We start from the raw sequence: 21063 nt of genomic DNA on the forward strand, positions 1-21063 counted from the left end.
AATGATTACAGTCAGTTGTGGATTTCTTATGGAGTTGTGGAATTGCAGTGGGAATTTAGTTCTTTATGGAAATTTTTAGTTAAAGACATCTATTAGACATCCTATCTTCCTACTGACTTTCTAATCAAACCATTACTCTTAAATGGCTTGATGCATTCCCATCTAATTTCATACCACCATTGGTCTAGGCATGGATAAATGACCTAAGTTGAACCAATCAGGCCAATAAAAAGTTAGATATTTCATGCCTGAAGGGGAACAAGTCTTAGAATGTTTTAACTTTGTGGATGACAGACCATAAAGGAGGTGGGAGTGGGGAAATGGTCCTTCATGCAATTGAATCAACTACTTCTGGGATCACACTACCTCTGGACTTCCTGTGTATATGATATTAATCTTCTCTATTGTTAAATTTAGTTTGAATAGGGAATTGTTACTTGCAACCCAAAGCCTCCAAACTGATATATACTCCCCAAGATTTTAAAGGCATCTGCAGTTGTGGTCATCATTCATCTGTGTCCAAAGGTCATGTGTGTGGGACTTTTATGGACAGGTGATAAGAATATATTTTTAATTGTGCTAAAAATGCAAACATGGATATAAAAAATGTCAGTTCTCTTAGGAACTAGAATATTTTCCTTTGTTTGAAAGGCATCTCTTATTTCTCTAGATCAAGGTTTCTCTACCTCACATTACTAACTTTTCAGGCTGAGCAATAATTATTTGTTGTGGCAGACTGTCCTGTGCTTTGTTGCATGGTTAGCAGAATCCTTGGATTCCACCCATTAATGTCAGTAGGAAGTCTTCCCTTTCCCAACCAAAAATTTCTCCATAGTTCTAATACCCAAACATTTCTCCATATATTGTCAAATGAACCCTGGGTGACAAAATTGTCCACTACTCTAGATTGATCTAGAAGTATCTACAGTGAATCATCGATAATAAATTGTGATTTTTATGTTCTTTGATGCTTCCCAACATTTTTACATATGCCCCTGTACAGAATGATTTTTAAACTCATGCTGTAAAACTGTATGAACAAGGATAGAAGACTAGTAAAATGGTTTATAATCTGACTGAATATACACCAGGATCCAGTCTGATTAAGATAACAAAGTAGCAGTGAAAATCCCAGCCTCCACATCACATATGCTTGTGCCAACATCTGATACTCTCCAAATGCAAGTCTCAGGGCAGTCATACTTGTTAAAAAACTAAGGGTCAATCAAATGTCACATCCATTTACACTACAGGTGCAGCCCCTAGGGAGGTAACTGTTCTAAGATCTACTTTTATGTAATGCATTTGTAATTACACAGTTTGGGAACAACAGCATAAAGAAAATTATAGCTATACAAACATGGACTTCTCTATATTACTTTAAAAAATCTTATATTTACTTACATATAAAACATGTAAATAATAAGACATTGCTTTTCTAAAAGCAATTTTTATGTATTTTAAAGGATAAAAACCTCAATCAGTGATCCGGTTAATTCTAACTTTTATCATATTAGTTTATAGCCATATAAACCCAAATTAATACAAATAATTGAGCCATTTAAATTGAAAATAGAAGTGACACAAAGAAAAATTACTTAATTCTGTGGACTAGTATGTGTAGACACACATCGTCATTCTCACTATCAATTTCTTCTATTTTTGCTTTACGAATTATGTCCTTTTTATAAGAGATCTGCAAGGTCACAAAATGAAAAGATAAAAGTCTACTTCTGTGAAATCAGCTCAGAAATTTTACAAAAAGCCTTAAAGTAATAAATCATGACTCAGAGACTGTCAGGAAGTTGAAGTACTATACACCTCATTTGAAAGTACATCTTGTTCATTCTGAGAAGTTATAACAAAGCTTTCAGTTCTGGCTTAAAATCGACTATTTTTCCCCTCCATTTCTTGGTATAGATGTCATAGAGCTATTTAATTCTGTTCTTCTTCTCTATGTTCTAACAGCAAACTATTTTAATAACAACCTGCTAAATATTAAAAGCAGTCAATAGCTATATTGTTGTGTTGAAAATAGCATGTTCCTATTTTAAAAAACTCATTCAACAGAAAGAAATATGATAAGCACAGCTTTAATATCTGCAAAACAACAACTTCATGAAAAAGAGTTCATTACATTTGTGTAATTGTTGTATTTTGAATATCCATTCTAAATTTTAAAACTTCTTCTCTTAACAATTATAAAATTGTTCTTCTTTTAAAATTATACTTTAAGTTCAGATACCTTCAAATATATCTTTCTCTTATTTAACATTTTACATTAAGCCTGAATTTCACATAACTAACTATACAACAAAAAATGTTGGGCACAAGAAGAGGGGCTAATAAAATTAACAGAATATTTTGAGGCTGAAGTGTCTTTTGGAAAAAGCATAAGACATTATTTCTATTTATTATTCACTCATGACCTAAATATGAAACAAGAAATTTAGGTAAGCAAAACAAGAAAGGGATGCATCGGGAAAAAAGTAAAATTTGAAATGGTTCTGGAAGGATTTTCAGATTTTAATAGTACAATAGTCCCTCCTTATCTATGAAAAATAAGTTCCAAGACCCCCTGTGGATGCCTGAAACTATGGATAGTACCAAAGGCTACATATGCCCACTATGTTTTCCCTATACATACATACCTATGATAAAGTTTAATCAGCAGACATAGCCTCTCCAGTCAGTTTTAGATTTTTTCAATTCAAACTTATTCCTGCCTCTCTGTAAACATCCCCTACTTGCAGTAAATGGCTTGGTGTCACTTATTTCAGGGGGATCCCTTGCTGAACTTTTCATATAGGCTCAATGCTTTCTAACATAACACACTGCTCTAGATAGGAACACATTTTGTGTTTATGTCTCCCACCCACAAATGTGAAGCCTTTTCCATCTTAACTAAGCACTTAGCACACACTGTGGCCATACCTTTTGCAGTTTGCAGTGCAACAGCAAAACTAACACAAATGTCTTTATTCTTTCTTCACAATAGCACAGATAGGGAATTTGTTCTTCCTGTAGATACTAGCAACCTCTGCATACGATTTTTCTTCTTTTCTTATTAAGTCCAGAACTTTCACTTTTTCACTTAAGGGAAGCACTTAGAGCTTCTCTTTGACATATCGGAATTGCCAGCGTCATTACTCTTGCACTTTGAAGCCATTATTAAGTAAAATAAGGGTTAGTCAATCTGATAACTGAGATGACTACTAAGTGAATAAGGGCGGGTAGTGTAAACATTATGGAGACACTGGACAAAAGGATGATCCATGTTGTGGGCAGAATGGAGCTGGACAGCACAAGATTCCATCACGCTTCTCAGAAGGATGCACAATTGAAAACTTTTGAGTTATTCATTTCTGGAATTTTTTACTTAGCATTTTCAAACTGCAGTTCACTATGGGTAACTAACTGAGACCTTAAAAAGCAAAACAGATAATTAAAAGTAAGGTTTTAATAGTAAGAGAGGTTTATGTGTTTATAATGGATGTATATGTGGAGGAGGCTATCGTAGAGGAGGAGAGTTAAATAAAATTTCACTGGAAAAGTCAGAGTGGAGAAAATATTTCCAAGGCACCCAACATTAGTCATTATTGGGATAATTTAGTGGCATTTAAGTGACTGAATGCATATATAGATGAGTCAAAGAAGAACACAAGGTTTCAGAATCTATTCTCCTTTGCTTTCATTGTGGAAACAAAAGTAGAAGAAACACATTTGCAGGGGAGATCATGTGTTTTTGTTTGTTTTATATTTTTTTGGGCTTTGGGGGTTTAAGCAACAGTGAAACATTTGATGATCAGAGATAAGGAATGGCTGTAGATAAAGAAAAAATTAAAACCATAAAAGGTTTATTATGTTTGTACAGATGAAAAGAGGCATAAATGAAACTACTATGGAAAGAATATTCCTTAAAAGTTCTTCTTTATCAACTTCACATCAGAAGATGGAAGAAGTGTTGGTATATCTGTTGCTTTAAGGAAGGAAAGGAATGAAAACCATAGAGGCATGACTAATGGCATCACAGAAATCTATAGTTTCTCAGTGTGTATTTTGAAGTGGAGGATTTTTTCCTTTCAAAATTACTACTCGAATGTCAATACTAATTATGTCATAGAAGTGCATGTTCAATATTATTAGATGCTTTACTAGCTCAGGAAGCTATCAATGAAGGTACAACCTACATATAAATGTAAATCAGCTGTTGTTCCAAGAAAAATATAAAAAAATTGATTCTTGTTCTTTAAAATTTATTCTCTAAAATGGATAGACTGGTTGGAGTTTAAAAAACACATAAGGCAATTGACTGGAAATTACAATTTAAGCAATCTGTGGAAGTGAATGACCTTATGCACTTTTTCTGTGAATTCTTTAGTAGGAAAAAGTAAACTCAGATTCTCATTTCATTTATGAAGGTCATCCCAGGGATCCTGCCTATATACATTCTTGTCATTATGAAAACTAATTGCTAATCCTGTTTCCTCAATAAAACACAAGTCACTGAGGGTATCCATGATAGAACAGATTTTCCTTAGTATCTTGAGTGTACAGAGAAGAGGGGCTTAGATGATAATTATAAACGTCTTTAGAAACAAATTATCTTCTGAAAATGCCTTTGGCTGTTCCATACCAAGAAAGTTTAAAATGTCCATTTATATTATATAGAAATCATCATTATATCATCTTTCGGAGTCCTCTGTTCTCCATTTAATCCCTTTCAATCATAATAAAATTAATCATTTTTTAAAAACCACTGTTCATATCATTTCTATTTTAGTAATTCAACCATGTCTGTGTTGGCCTCATTTTTTAGCCCAGTTATTATTTTTTTCTGTACAAAGAAAGCATATTGCCTAAAAGAAGTATATGGAACGGCAATAATGTGAAATACATCTAAATCAAACTTTACTAATAAAATGGAAAGACATCTTTAAAAGTTATGTCAACACTTATTTAAAAATATTTGGTTCAGAGTCTATTAAATGAACCTCAGAGCCTTCATTAATTTGCCATAGAATCCTGGTCCCTTTCCACTAAATGCTGCTAACATCCTTAATGATTGTGATAATCAAAACACCCAAATACATTTAAAAGGCATTCTTCAGTGGGCAGTATCTTCCCTTTGAGAACCACTTATTTAAGACAAACTAAGACGGCTTGCATGGAGTCCCCATCCTCACTGACCCACCTGAGAGATTGCCTTGGAAGAAAAGCTAAAAGGGTCTTCCCAGAGGGCAAATCTAGGTAAGGCAGACTGGTGAACAAAGAAAATTTCTTCCTTGACAAGCAGCAACATGCTAATGATGTCTGTTATGAACAAGGTCTCTGCTTCTTCTTATTTTAAAACAGGAGCTCTCATGGCTGGTATACTGCTCCATTTCTACTCTTGTATATAGAAGGTATAGAATAGAAGGTAATTTAACTTATCATTTATTCATTAGGTGTTAGACAGTAACAGACTACATTTGTGTGACTGAAAGGAATATACAATCCCCTAGAAACAAATTTGCAGACAAATTCAGAAAGTAGATCTTTTACATTGCATTACTTTGGGGAGGGTGTGAATTAATCTTGAATAGGCAAAGGACATTTTACATGTCTTTATATAAGCAAAAGAACACGTATGGATGTTGGGGAGTCAAAGGGATAGACCATTAGAAACATGTATATTTGTTTACTAGCAACACCTTTCCTTTTATTATACTAACAGAAGCTAGGTTTTGCTTTGAGATAGATCCCCCTTTCTCATTTTACATTATATCATTTGAAATGGATTGAACTCCAGCAGCCACAAAGTTGTGCAGATAAACCTGGCTACAAGGATATGCAGATAAACCAATAAGGGCCAATGGTAGGAGAGGAGACGTATGCTGTGGCATGGGTATTAGAGAAAATCACCCTATATTTTAGGATGTCCTAGAAGCTACCGCGAAGACCTGTTTCAGTTGAATCAGGTTATGTATTAATAGATGGAAGATTGAAAAGCCTTCAGCCACTTTCAAACCAGACAGAGAGAGTTAACAACTGCAGGGGAAACTACCACATGGATTAGTGAAGTGAACCTTGGGAAGGCAGAATATGGAGATGAAAAGAAAGTAGTCTCCTAGTACCCTGTAAGGGGCGCCAAATCAAGCCACCTTTGAAACCCAGTTTATTTCTGGGGTTTCAGTTGCATGAGCTAATAAGTTCCAATTTATAATTTAAGTCACTTTTGAATTTGATTTTGATCACTTGTAACCAAAGGAATTTCCAGTGATTCAAGCTGCTCTTTGATCTTCAATGGTTAGGAAGAGTTCATATGTGTGGGAGAAGCAGAACAGTCATGCCTGGGACACAATGCCATCTTCGGTGACAATAATGTTTAGGTTACTTGACTCATCCTCCTTCTTCCCAACTAGGCTTAATAAAATTGTTGCAAATTAGCTCAGACTGTGACCTTGCCCTCCTCAACCAATCTTCTGCTCCTGACCCACAGAATCTAACCAGACTGGGAAAGAGATGGTGTCAGTATGAGGAGCAGGCAGTGTCAGTAGACAAGACTTTCAATCTAATAATTTCTAATTGTCGAAGCAGTTCTGTTTTCATGTCTTATATATGAGATATTCCATTAAATTTCACTTGAATAAAAAGTGCACTCAGTTACTTAAAAAGTGAAAGAGAAACAGAATCAAATTTTTAGAACTACTATATCCTATTCTGTAACTCATAGATGTCATTTTTCTGCTACAGACGTACATGTAACCTTAAAAGTTACAAAACCAGGACTCCTAAAGATGAACTAAGATGATGATGTCTTTGAACATGTTGGGATATAGATGGAGCTGTAAAATTGTACAAGTTTAAGTCTGGACTTCAGTGACAGAACATCCACATTCTTTTTTCATTGCCTCATGCTTTGGAATAGCTTAACAACTCTCTCTTACAGAATTTTCTTTATTACATATAATTAATCAATTGAAAACCAACTCGAGGATACTTGCTTGGGAAACACTTGAATCCATGCAATATCTTTAATAAGTCAAGCTTAGCCTTTGCATTACTTTCCTCTTGATTCTGAATTAAAATGGACATTGGAACATTCAATTTAGCATTGCCTACTGAGGCTTTGCACTAAAATTGTAAAGATAAAACCTCAGTAGAGCTATGGAATCCACATAAAACTTTATTGGAGCTTAAATACAGCAAATAAATAAAAGACCTGAAGTTGGAAAAATTATGTCCCTATAAATGAATCGTTGGATTGACTTCCCTTATTGCCTAAGGGCTCTGTGGCCTTCCAAGGTCTGCTAAAATTCTCATGGTGCCCACACATGGGTACAGAGACCACAGTCTGTGTAGTTCAATGCCAAGCACTGTAGCTCCCACATATAGCCTATGAGCAATTAGTTCAGACTAACTGGCCCATCTTTGTTTTCGTTAAGTTCCTTGACATCAACATTTGTCGGGAACCGAAGCCTGCAACTTTCCCATGACCCAAGAAACTAACAACAAGGTTAAAACTCTCTCAAGCCTTTGCTTAATATCAGCCCCTGGTTGAGTCTCTTGTTCCCTATCTTAAGACCAGGACCAAGTCTTGAGAATTTTATGTAAGGTCTGTTAAGTTTAGCCTTTCTTCTATAGAAGTAGCAAAGCATCTACACAAAAACAGCTCCTCATCTGTGTGAAAGCCCTCTCTTTAATCTAAATAATATAATGCCTAATGTTTAAACCAGTTCAAAAGAAGCCCTTGCACTGCCAAAGTTAAAATACCCTGCCTACTAAAGGCAGTGCCCAAAGTCAAAGCCATGGATCAGACCCAAGCAAAAGCCAATCCATTATGTATATTTTGCTCTCCAAATGCCCCATCACTGACTTGAATTAATATACCTTCCTCTGTCTAATATTCAGGATTTTCCCCAATCACAGAGTAGTGTTATATATGGAAGGATTACAACATGGACAAACGAAAGTAAAATTTCTCCCATGGAGTAACATGCTGTCAAGAGAGATTGAAAAGAAAAGGGCTATATATGCATGCTCAGGTTCCCCTTATAAACTTAACAATCTTCCTCCCTTGGGAAGGAATGAGGGAGACATATAGAGAGTTCAGAAACATTAGCTCTTGGGATCATTCTGCATTGAAAAACAGCCACATTAGGGAGAAAATTACTTTTCTACTTGTAGGGCATAGTGAAAATTAGTCTTGCATTCTTTCATCCTCAGGTCTTGATCGTTTAGTGTGTAGCTATTATAATGTCATAAGGAAGTTTGTCAAAAATGAATAATTAATATATTTTAAATGAATAGTTTATAGATTATAGGGGAAAAGCCAATGACCAAGAACTCATTCAAAATTCAGCTCTTTTGTAAAAGGATATATGCCAATGTTTGGTTGGTGAGATTAAAAGTCATTGTTTTCTATTCATGTTTATAAATTCAAAGGCATTATATAGATATACTTTTCTCATTAGAAAATAAAAGTTATTTTTTAGATTATTTCCCAGGCTTCTCAGAGCAGCCAATATACCAAAATATTTAAAACGAAACTTAATTAATGAGTGCTAACAGGGTAAATAGCTTATATAATCTATCCCATAGTTTTTGTGCCTTCACATATTGTTTTTACTTATTAACATGATTTATTTTGTCATTCATGCTGTTGAGCCTCAGGGTGTGCCAACAGAATTTAGAATATACAAATAAAAATATAATGCTATTTCAAATTTTTACTGATATAGATAAGTCTTCTTCTCTACTCTCAAAAACATATTAACAAACATGTAATATAAAAGATATTTGTTTCATTGGCTAATAAAAATTAAAATGTACTTACATTTATTACCATGTGCTTATATCATATATACAATCATATGTGGATTAACATATGATTAACAATGAGGATGAAGATGCATTATAAGATGTGCATCATTAGGTGATTTCCTGGTTGTGCAAACATCATAGAGTTACTTGAGAAAATCTAGATTGTATAGCCTACTACACACTTAGTCTGTCTGGTATAGCCTATTGCTCCTAGGCTATAAAACTGTGCAGCACATTACTTTACTAAATACTGTAGCTAATGGTGACACAATGATAAGTATTTGTGTATCTAAATGTGGGAAAGGTACAGTAAAAACACAGCATTATAATCATATGGGACCACCATCATGTACGTGGTCATGTACATGTACATGCTGTGCATGACTACATATGTACAAACACAAATCTCACTGAACAATATGAAATGCAAACACAAAAACTATGCTATTTAATTTCTTTAAATCTATACTTCAACTACTGTAGAATTAAAGTATTTTCAGGTATATATTTGTTAGTGTACTTTTTAATAGGCTTATTCTAAATCTCTTTTATTTCACAAGCATGCTACTTCCAAAGATAAGACAGTGAAATCACATATGTTAACATACATACAATGCAAACATTGAGTAGTAGCTGTAGTAGATTCAAGATAATTACAAGTCATTATTTCTTCCATTGAGAAATGCCATCCAATTCCATTTCTCTTGAATCGGCTGACTTTAATGACATGCTGGGCCATGGAAGTGACAATCTAAGACTCAGAAAACTGTCTCTGGGACTGCTGAGCTGCCACGTAACAATTCTGATTCTCCTGAGACTGCCATGTTGGAGACACCACACGTGGGTGATCTCAATAGCCCAGTGAAATCTAGTTTTCCAATCATCCCTGCTAAGGCACAAGACACAAGAGGGAAGACATCTTGGATCCTCTAGATCAGCCCACCCACCAGTTGGATCCCACTAACTAGCTTTCATTGATGTCACAGGGAATAGAAGAATTTCCCAGTTGAGTCCTGCCTGAATTCCTTATTCACCATACCATAAAATTTAATAAAATGAGTGTTGCGTCAAATAAATGTATTTTGGTATAGTTTGTTACTCAGCTGTGAATAACTGGTATAGATGCCTGAATATGATCTTTATAAGAAAGCATGATGTGAATTGTGTTTATTATCAGTGAAATTGCCTAAAATAGCTTTAGACTTTCTTGATCCTTGAGTCTACATTAGTGATTTTCAAGCTTTTTTCCTACTCTGACATGACACAATTAATGCTAATTTTCACCTATTCAAAACACTGTTGTTAGCATCATTGCTTGTTTTGGTCTGCCTCATATCTAATTTAGATTGTGGCTGTGGGTAAATCTCAATGCACTTGTTATAATTCAGTTTCTTTCCCTCTCGTGAGTCACGAAAATAATTGTATCTCAACCATTATTAATAAATCTCTATTCTAAGTTATAAAAAATATCAAAGGCATACATAGAAATTGAAATAAGATCACTTCTACAACCTGCCTCAAATGAGTAATTGGGAAAATTAAAGATTGAATACATAAACATAAATAAAATAATCTGTTAATATATTTTATGTAACTATATTTTACTTATATAAATATAGACATCTGATTTATATATTTAAAATAAATATAAAATAAAATAAATATATAAATATAAAATATATAAAAATTTATATATAAATTATAAATTTATAATTTTATAATTTATATATAAATTATAAATTTATATATAAATTATAAATTTATATATAAATATAAAATAAAATTTTGTGCTTGGCATCTGATTTTTCTAACTGATATGTTTTTCTATGGTTTTGCTCTTTATCAATTAAATACATGTATAGTGAGTTATACAATTATTATTGCACTTAACTTTTTATTTATGTGAGTTTACTGTATCTTCTATTCTTTTTTCATTATTAATAATTCCAAGCACCTTATTCTTTTGCTTTTTTCTTATTCTATATTTTCAAAAATTACTATTTTATTTTTTGCTCAAAATCAATGTATGAATTATGCTGATTTTGTAAATGAGAACAGTGAGGCTTCAAAAGGATAAGTAATTTTCTCAGGGTCGCTTAGCTTTGTAGACTAAGCAAATCCTTCTTGGTTGGGCTCTTAGCCACTATTATTGCCACTGGCCCTCAAAACTGATAGATTTAATTTTAATCTCATTTTCATTGTTCATTAAGTATCTGGTGTGTCAGAGAGATTGGAAGGATGCTAACTTTTCAGAATTCACTTCAAATTTTGAAAAGATCCAACCCTCCAAATTCTGATCATACATATCTGAATAAGTATACTCCCCTGTATGCCAAAATAATTGCAGTTTGTCAACATGGTAACACTTTTTCTTGCTCCCTTGTCTTTATTCATTGCTAGTCATTCTGTTTATATTAACCTTACATCTTCTCTCCCATGGAAATTTTCTACCAAAAGTTGTGGACTCAGCTTAGAAATGATCTATTCTTCCAATCTTCATAACTCAAGGCAGTTCAATATATCAACATATCCCATAGACTCTATAAAATGGATATAGTAGTACATCCTAGTTTATAGATGGATATTAGTATTAGGTGAGATGAAGTATGTTGAGTTCTTGTTCCTAGAAAGTAAAAGTATCAGAAGCATTATATTTGGGTTAAGAACATATACTAGTTTTAGGATAAAATAGAAATGAAAAACCACAAATTTCTTATTCATTAAATTTTACACAACTGTAAAGTTCAAACATTTTTACAAATTGAATACAAACAAAACTGTAAAATCAGTACCATACACATTAAAACAATTGGAATATTGCAAATGGTAGTTAACTGAAAATAATTGTATCTCTACTTACAAAGATCACAATTATGGTATAAATCTGATTAGTTGGAGTTCTCTAGAAAAATAGTACCCATTATATGGTACTATTTTTCTAGAGAACTCCAAGTAATCAGATATATATATAGAGAGAGAGAGATTGGAAGGATATCTCTCTCTCTCTTTCTATATATATATATATATATAGAAAGAGAGAGAGAGAGAGAGGAGATCTTACTGAGAGACAGAGATTGATTGATTTACTACAAGGAATTGGCTCACATGATTATGAAGACTGAGATCTGCAGTTGACAAGCTGGAGACCCAGGAGAGCCTATGGTGTAGTTCCAGTATGAAAGGCAGAAGGTTTGAAACACAAGAAGAACCCATTTTTCAGGTTGAGTTTGAAAATGGGAAAAAGACCAATGACCTAGCTCAAGCAGTTAGGTAGGATAAGTACCTTTTATTCAGGCTTTTTGTTCTGTTCACATCTTCAATTGCTTGGATGAGGCCCACCCATGTTATGGAGAACAATCTACTTCACTCAGTCTACCTATTTAAATATTGATCTCATCCAGAAACACCCTCATGGACATATTAAGAAAGCTTGATCAAATGTCTGGGTATCCCATGTCACAGTCAAGTTAATGCATAAAGTTACCCATGGAATACTTCTACCACTACTCTATATTCAAACTAGTCTGCCATTAAATAAAAACCCTTGTTCATTTGCACATCATAAGAGATGTTTTCCCTTAATTTATTGTTATCTATTCATTAACTTTGCTACAGGTGTTTTCATTTACCCATTGGCTCCTGTAGTAAAACTAATTATTGTCAATGGGATTAATTTCACTACCCCAGTTTTTATTTGAATGTTCAATATGGGAGCATCCTGCTATTAAAACAGCATCCAATTGATCTGGAATATGCTTATAATTTTATCTCTGTCTTATAATATGAATAAAGAACAAAATGAAAAATAAATTCACAGAATAGTTACAGATCCTTAGATTATATACCTGAACCCAAGAGATATATAGACCCCAAGAGGAAAGTGGACATCTACAAACCAAGGAGAGAGGCTTCAAGGAACAAGGAACCAAATCTGACAACACTTTGATCTTCTACTTTCAGTCTCCAGAATTGTGAGAAAATGAATTTCTATTGATTAAGCCACTTAGTCTGTGGTATTTTTCATGGCAGCCCTAGAAAACTAGTGTATATAGTATCCTTTATTATATATCTACTAATGCTATATTCTTTAGAGTTCTTCTTAATTTCTTGATAGTCAATCACTCCTTACTCCAATATCTTGATATAATTTAGTAATTTTTATATTAAACTTTGTTTTATAGCTTTCAATCTTCTCTGCCCAAATCATTAGAAACATTATCAAATACAGTGTTGAAACTGAGACCAATTATACCTATAACGTGGCTCTTAAGAAGTTAGCCTTTAGTAACTTACTGTTGCCCTTTCATTCATTATCCTCTTAATATTATTGTCTTGAGTATTCTGGATAAAAATGTGTGTAAGTTATGAATAATGCATATAGGTCTCATTATAGCTAATATGTAAATACATTATTATGATACAAGTGGGAATGATGCTATAATTGAGGTATAAGCAAAATTTTGTGGAGAGCAGAGAGATTAGTTCATAGTGGCATGATTTGGTAAGAGCAGTTTCACAGCAGAGGTGGCATATGAATTAACTCTAAAACTAAAAAATATTTCACCAAACCTGGAAATTCTAAGCAAAGGAGCATTAGCAAATTAGCAATATAAAATAATATGGCAAATTTTCATATTAGTGAAGAAATGATAGCAACCCCCTCATTGGCAGTAGAAAAGAGTTGGTACCTGAAAATACAATACAAAACATATGTGAATGTAAGACTTTTGTTCTATCAGTATTATAGCAGAGATGGTTTCAACAAGCCTTGCTCATATCAAATTATATTTGAGTGTCATCTCAGCTAAATAACCAAATTCTCAATGCTGTAAGAGACTATAGTATATATACAAAAATACATTTTTGGTGCTTAAAAAGGAATCTTTCAGGTTTTCTAGCAAATCAAAATTTTAGGCCCTGCTAGACATAGAGAATTTCTCTTTATACTTCCATTCCTTCAGATCTTCCTTGTTTTGTTATTTTGCTTGTTTTTGTTTAGCTGATGAAATTTAATAAGTCGTCTCCATGTCACATAAGCTTTAGCTGGTGTTGGAAATATAGCTGTTCATGAGATAATATAGTCCTATTCTTATGGACTTCATAATTCAGAGAGGAGAAAGACATTTAACAAACAATTAGAAATATATTTGTGCTACCAATAAACATGTAATGTTAATAAATCTTACTTTATTAATTCCTATGTTTCCTTATAAACAATTTAGTTCCAAAACCCCAAAATTCTACTTCTGGCCAATCTGGAGTATAGGAAACTGTCCATTGTCCTGAAGAATATGCCACATTCTAGATTTTGTTGATTTTATCCCTGTGATGTTAATACTTTTCTCTAACCCTTGTAATTTCTTTTAATAGAAGTTAGATCTAGAGGCTATTTATTTAATTACTTATTTGTTTACAGAATATTTCATAGATGCTGTTGATTGCTTCTTATTATATCATATTCAAAGGCCCATATGGGCTTTTTTTAAGTTATGTTATGATTGATCAGTGTGTTTAGGTGTAAAGTTCTCCATCAACTTTTCATATAAAGACTTTCTCAGTCATTGATGATAATTGTCTAAAAATCCATAATTTCATTAGGGATTATACAATAATAAAATTCTATCATTTTATTTCATTCATTAGGAAGCATTCTTTTATCACATATTTTGCATTGTTCATAATTTGATTACCCTCAGGTACTGTAGTACAGAAGGACAGAGTAAATGTCTCTTTCCCTTTCCCTCTATTTACTAGTATTCACAATAAAAAGTTATTATTATATTTTGATCTCCAAGAGCAACTAATGAAGGTTATTTTTAATATCAAAATTATAGTATAGATTTCAACATTTTTCTGTGTTTTAATCAACTGCAGTTATTTGCATTTTATTTTTTATGCTCAAATTGTCTATCTTCTGGCTAGAGAGAGCCCCTTGAAGGTGGCTTCAATTCTTTTGCTATGATTTGAAGAATCTTTGATAGTTTCTTCACGTTCTGTTATAAAAATATAGTCTAATCTCATATTGAACATTTTTTGTCCTAGACCAGGAATCAGTTATTTCCCTAAAGATCCCTGGTTCCTTTGGGAAAAAAAATGGTTTTTAGAGACCACAATCTAGAACCCAAGTACTTACAGTACTGGGCTGGTAATTGCTTTTTATTAATTTCAGATAGGAAAGATAATTTTCCAAGAAAAATACATTAAGAAATAATAATGCTTTTCAATTCCAATTTAGGAGTACAGGGTTCTCCAGAAGGTCTTGATTTTTATTTTTGTTATTTGTTTTACTTTTGCTAATCCTTTTTGTTCCTGTAGTAATTTTAGAATCACTATAACAATAACATTACTGACAATATGATTACTAAAAATACATTAAGATTTCTTGGTAGTCTTTTTAGTCTCTCTGTATAAGTCATTTGAAATATTTTTTTTTGGTATGTTTTTAAGTCACCACTTATGGAGAAGTATTTTTAATCAGTTTTGGTTATCATTCTATTGACTATTTAAATACATACACATGCACAGTTTCTTCTTTCTCTGATAAAAGTTTGCATCCTCAACACACAGTTCTGCCTCGTTTGCTTGTGTCTTTTGCTAAATTATACTACTTAAAATTCAACTCATAATAGTAAAGATAGATGTCCCTTATTCTTTTTTACACCTTTACCATTGTGCACAATAGTTCATTCAAGCTGTCATATATCGATGGTCTCTCAGGTATTAGTAATAAAACATTTAAAATATTTTAAAAGAGCTAGTTCACTGTAAACCATCTCCTTCTTCTCCCCTGCTACCTTATAGTTTATACTCGCTTTGTCACCAGGACTGGAGTACAGTGGCGTCATCATAGCTCACTGCAACTTCAAACTCCTGGGCTCAAGTGATTCTCCTGCCTCAGCCTCACAAGAAGCTGCGACTACAGGCACGCCCAATGACACCCAAGTAATTTTTCTATTTTTTGTAGAAATGGAGTCTCACTCTTGATCAGGCTGGTCTCCAACTCCTGACCTCAAGTGATCCTCCCACCTCAGCCTCCTAGAGTGCTAGGATTACAAATGTGAGCCACCGTACCGGGCCAGTTTCCCCTTCTTGAATATGTTCCAGACACTTATAATTACCTCTAGATCTTCTTTCCATGGACCCCCTTCTTTTACTTCCATGACATTCTATGTATAAACCATTATAAAAGACTCATCATACTCCACTGTACAAACTTCTTCTCTGGTCTGTTTCTGCCAATAGACTTATGAGAACTTAGTGGTAAAGTCTTTATTTTCAAATCTTTACTGGCAACCTTGATATCTGGACATAATTGTTGAATAAATGAATTAAAACAAAAGTAACAAATCCACTTGAAAATACTTTAAAAATAATTCCTATCCTCTGAAAAGTGTTGAACTCATAGAATCAGAGAGCAGAATGATGGTGACTAGAGGCTGGGAAGTTAGGGAATTTGGGTGACATTGGTCAAGGATACAAAAGTTCAATTAGGAGGAATAAGTTCAGGAAACCTATTGTACATCAAGGTGAGGATAGTTACTAATAACATTTTACATACAGGCATACCTCGTTTTATTTGGTTTATTCCATTTTGCAGATATTGCTTTTTTTTTTCTTTTTTTTTTTTACAAATTGACCGTTTGTGCCTTGAGCAAGTCTATTGGCATCATTTTCCCAACAGCATATGCTCTCTCCTTTAGCATTTCCTTAGCAATGAAATATTTTTTTAATTAAGGTATGTACATTGTTTTTTAGACATAATGCTAGTGCATACTTAATAGACAATAGTAAAGTATAAACATAGCTTTCATATGGGAAACCAAAAAATGCATGTGACTCAATTTATTGTGACACTTTATTTATGTGGTTTGGAACAGAACCTGCAAGGTATGTCTATACTTGAAAATTGTTAAGAAAATAGATTTTAATGTTCTCACTACAAAAAAAAATGATAAGTAGGTGAGGTACAGCATATGTTAATTACTGCATATGTTAATTAGCTTGATTTAGCTATTCCACAATGTAAAATATCAAAACATCATGTAGTATACCATAAATATATACAATTTTCATGTTAATTTAAAAATTAAATATACAAAAATAAATTTTGCCCTTATATTAAACTAATAGGTAGTAATATAATTCAAATTCACATTTCAAAAGTTCATGATAGAGGAAACGACTGTCACACTTTCAATGGACTCTTCATAAAGATGCTAAGACATGTTTGTTCATTCTGACAATTCTCATTATATCTGACATTTTCAATATTATATTTAACTCTACCCATGCAAAACAGAAACTCTTTTTATTAATTAATGTGGAACTACACATGAAGCATTAGTCAATAATGTGTTTGGTCAGCCTAAGGCTTTATCCTCTTGCTGTTATCAGAGACTAAGAGCAAATCCCTTCCAGTCATAAATTTAAAAAAAGAAAAGTTTGCAAGTGTGACTTCTAAGCTATGTCATGGTTTGGATTTGAATCTCTTAGCTTTAAGATCAACACAGCACTTTTCCCAACCTGTTTCACTCATCTTCAAACCTTTCTCTATTACCTACATAGCCCATGGCACACCTCTAATGTTTCCCACTTACACTTTTTTTCTCACTTAGAGAATTTTCTGAAGCTTTTAAAAAATGTTTTAAATGGGTTTCATGGTCCTCTGTGCCTCATAGGGATGTTTTAAATTAACTTTTTCAGCACTCTGAAGTTTAAAAAAATACAATTTGTAGGATCATAGAATTTCTTTACCTCATGCTCACCAAAACTGACATAATGCATAAGATTTCATGTTGCTCTTTTTTTCTTACCAGCTTTATTGATATATAACAGATTTTCAAAATAACCGTGCATATTTAATATATGTAATTTGATAAGTTTGGACATATGCATACACCTGTGAAACCATCACTGCAATCAAAGTAATAAACATATACGTCACCTGCAAAAGTTTCCTCTTGCAACTTTGGGTTTTTTGTTTGTTCCAGTATTCTTTTTTTATTTGTGTGATTGTTTGTTTTATGGTAAAATCACTTAACATGAGATCTACACCCCTAAAAGTTTTAAATGCAAATATAGTATTAACTATAGTGTCTGTAGATAATAAATACTATATTGTACAGAAGATCTCTAGAACTAATTTATCCTGCATAACAGAAACATTGTACATATTGAACAACTCTCCATTACCCCTTTCCCCAGTCCCTGGCAACCACCATTCTACTCTACTCATTTGTCCCGTGACTGGCTTATTTCATTTGATGTAATGCCCTTCAGATTCATCCATATTGTTGTAGATGGCAGGATATTCCTACTTTTTTAAAGTCTGAATAACATTCCATGGTATGTATTAATATATACCACATTGGTAGAACGTGTTCTCAATTTAGTGAAAGCCATTTATTTACTGTATGAAAATCAATTATCAGATAGGATTATGTTATTTTGTCTAAATGAATATATCTCAATCTCTAATATAGTTAGTCATCTTTCCTGATTATTAAGTAATATTACTCTAACTCCAAATACATAAATATTTATAAATATTATATATCATTATACCACACATTAAATGTATTCAAAGTACCAAAGATTAGTATGGATTTTTTCCATTGTTAAATATAGTGTTGTGTGTGTCCTGAGCTACCCACTTCCCCATCACAATCCACCTACTAGCCACCCTCCCCACAAAAATTATTTTCTTTTAATAAAATGAAATGTATAGTTGAATGCATGTCACAGTGCTTTATCACAAAGATATAACAAAGGATATTTAACAGAGAAATATCACATAAACAGATGTGTGAGTTTCAATAGAATTGTTTTTAAAATTATCACCAAATAATGCTTAATAAAGTAATTAAAAATTAACTGGAGAAACACATCATTCTTGTCACTAGAAATAACAGTATTATTAAATTGCTTAGGAACCATCCAAACATTAATATTAAAATGTAGAAACATTTTCTCTAAAATTGATATGAAATTTCAAAATAATATTTAAAAGTCCCACATAGAATTATTTTTCTAGATCTGTGAAGTATGATGTTGGTAAGTTGTTAGGGATTGCAGTAAATTTGTAAATCACTTTGGGTAGTATGGACATTTTAACAATGTTGATTCTATCAATCCATAAGCATAATATTTTTTTTATTTGTTTGTTTTTTCTGTGACTTCTTTTCCCAGGGTTGTATAGTTCTTGTTGTAGAGATCTTTTACCTTCCTGGTTAAGTATATTCTACCTAGATATTTAATTTTCTTTCTAGCTGTGATGAATGGTATTGAGCTTTTGATTTGACTCTCAGCTTCACTGCTATTAGTATATAAAAGTACTACTGATTTATGGACTTTGATGTATCCTGAGACTGTTCTGAATTTGCTTATCAATTACAGTAGACTCTTGGTGGAATCTTTGGTATTTTCTAGGTACAAGATTATATGGTCAGCATACAGTGCTAGTTTGACATCCTCATTCCCCATCTGGATACGCTTTATTTCTTTCCCTTGCCTGATTGCTCTGGCTAGGACTTCCAGCAGGATGTTGAACAGAAGTGGTGACAGAGGGCATCCTTGTCTTTTTCCAGCTAGAAGGGGGAATGTTTTCAACTTTTCCCCATTCAGGATAATGTTGGCTGTAGGTTTGTCATATATGGCTTTTATAATTCTGAAATATGTTTCTTTTATGCCTGGTGTGTTAAGCGTTTTTATCATGAAAGGGTGCTTAATTTTGTCAAATGATTTTTCTGCATTTATTGAGATCATCATATGGTCTTTGTTTTTGCTTTTGTTTACGTGATGAATCACATTTATTCATTTACTTATGTTGAACCTTCCTTGCATCCCTAGAATGAAACCCACTTGGTCCTGGTTGATAATTTTTTTTGATGTGCTGGGAATTTTATCTGCTGGTATTTTATTGAGGATTATTGCATCTATATACATAAGGAATATTGGTATATAGTTTGTGTGTGTATGTGTGTGTGTGTATGTCTTTTCTTGGCTTTGCTATCAAGATGATATTGGCTTCATAGAATGAGTTGGGAGAATTCCTTCCCTCTCAATATTATGGAATAATTTCTGTTGTATGGGTACCAGGTGTTTCTTGTAAGTGTGATAGAATTAAGCTCAAATCCGTCTGCTCCAGGGCTTTTTTTTGTTGTTTTGGGGTGGCTTTTATTACTGTTTTGATCTCACCTTTCATTATTGGTCTGTTCAGGAGTTTGCTTCTTCCTGGTTTAGTCTTGGGAGGTTGTGTGTTTTCAGAAACTTATTCTTTTCATCCATATTCTCTAGTTTATGTGCATAGAGATTTACACAGTATTCATGGATAATATTTAATATTACTGTGGTATCAGTTGTAATGTCACCGTTTTCATTTCTGATTGAGTTTATTTGAGTCCTTTCTCTTCTGTTCTTGGTTAATTTAGCAAGAAGTCTGTGGATTTTGTTTATCTTTTAAAATAACTTATTTTTGTTTTGTTGAACTTTCATATTTTTTTTGTTGTTTTGTCTTCTAATTCATTTAGTTCTGCCCTGACCTTCATTATTTCTTTTCTTCTGCTGCCTTATGGTTTCATTTGTTCTTCCTTTTCTAGTTCCTTGAGGTATGACATTAGGTTGTTAATTTGTCATCTTTCTGTCTTTCTGATGTATGCATTTAAGGCTATGAATTTTCCCAAGGAATACTTTTGCTTTGTTCCATAGATTTTGAGAGCTTGTGTCCCTTTTTTTTTTTTTTTAAATGTTAGAAATGGGTCTTTATTTTTTTTTTTTAATTTTTTTTTATTTTGGCATATTATGGGGGTACAGATTTTAAGGTTTCAATAAATGCCCATTTCCCCCCCTCCCCCCAAAAGTCTGAGTCTCCATCATGACCATCCCCCTTTTGTTTTTTAATTGAAAGAATTTTTTTGACTTCCATCTTAATTTCATTCTTGGCCTGATAATTGTTCAGCAGTAGGTTGTTTAGCTTCCATGATTTTATGTAGGTTTGAGTGTTTCTATTGTGATTTATTTCTAGTTTTATTCAGCTATGGTCTGAGAAAGTACATGGTACGATTTTGATTTTTTTGATTTTTCTAAGACCTGTTTTGTGGCCTAAGATATGATCAATCTTGGAGAATGTCCTATGTGCTGCTGAAAAGAACAAGTATTTTGTAGTTTGGGGTTAGAATGTTTTGTAAATGTCTGCTAGGTCCATTTGATTTAGAATTTAGATTTAGAATTAAGTTAATTGTTTCTTTCTTTATTTTTTCC

The sequence above is a fragment of the Microcebus murinus genome, chromosome 7 (assembly GCF_040939455.1).
Source record: "Microcebus murinus isolate Inina chromosome 7, M.murinus_Inina_mat1.0, whole genome shotgun sequence".
NCBI classification, from domain to species: Eukaryota; Metazoa; Chordata; class Mammalia; order Primates; family Cheirogaleidae; genus Microcebus; species Microcebus murinus.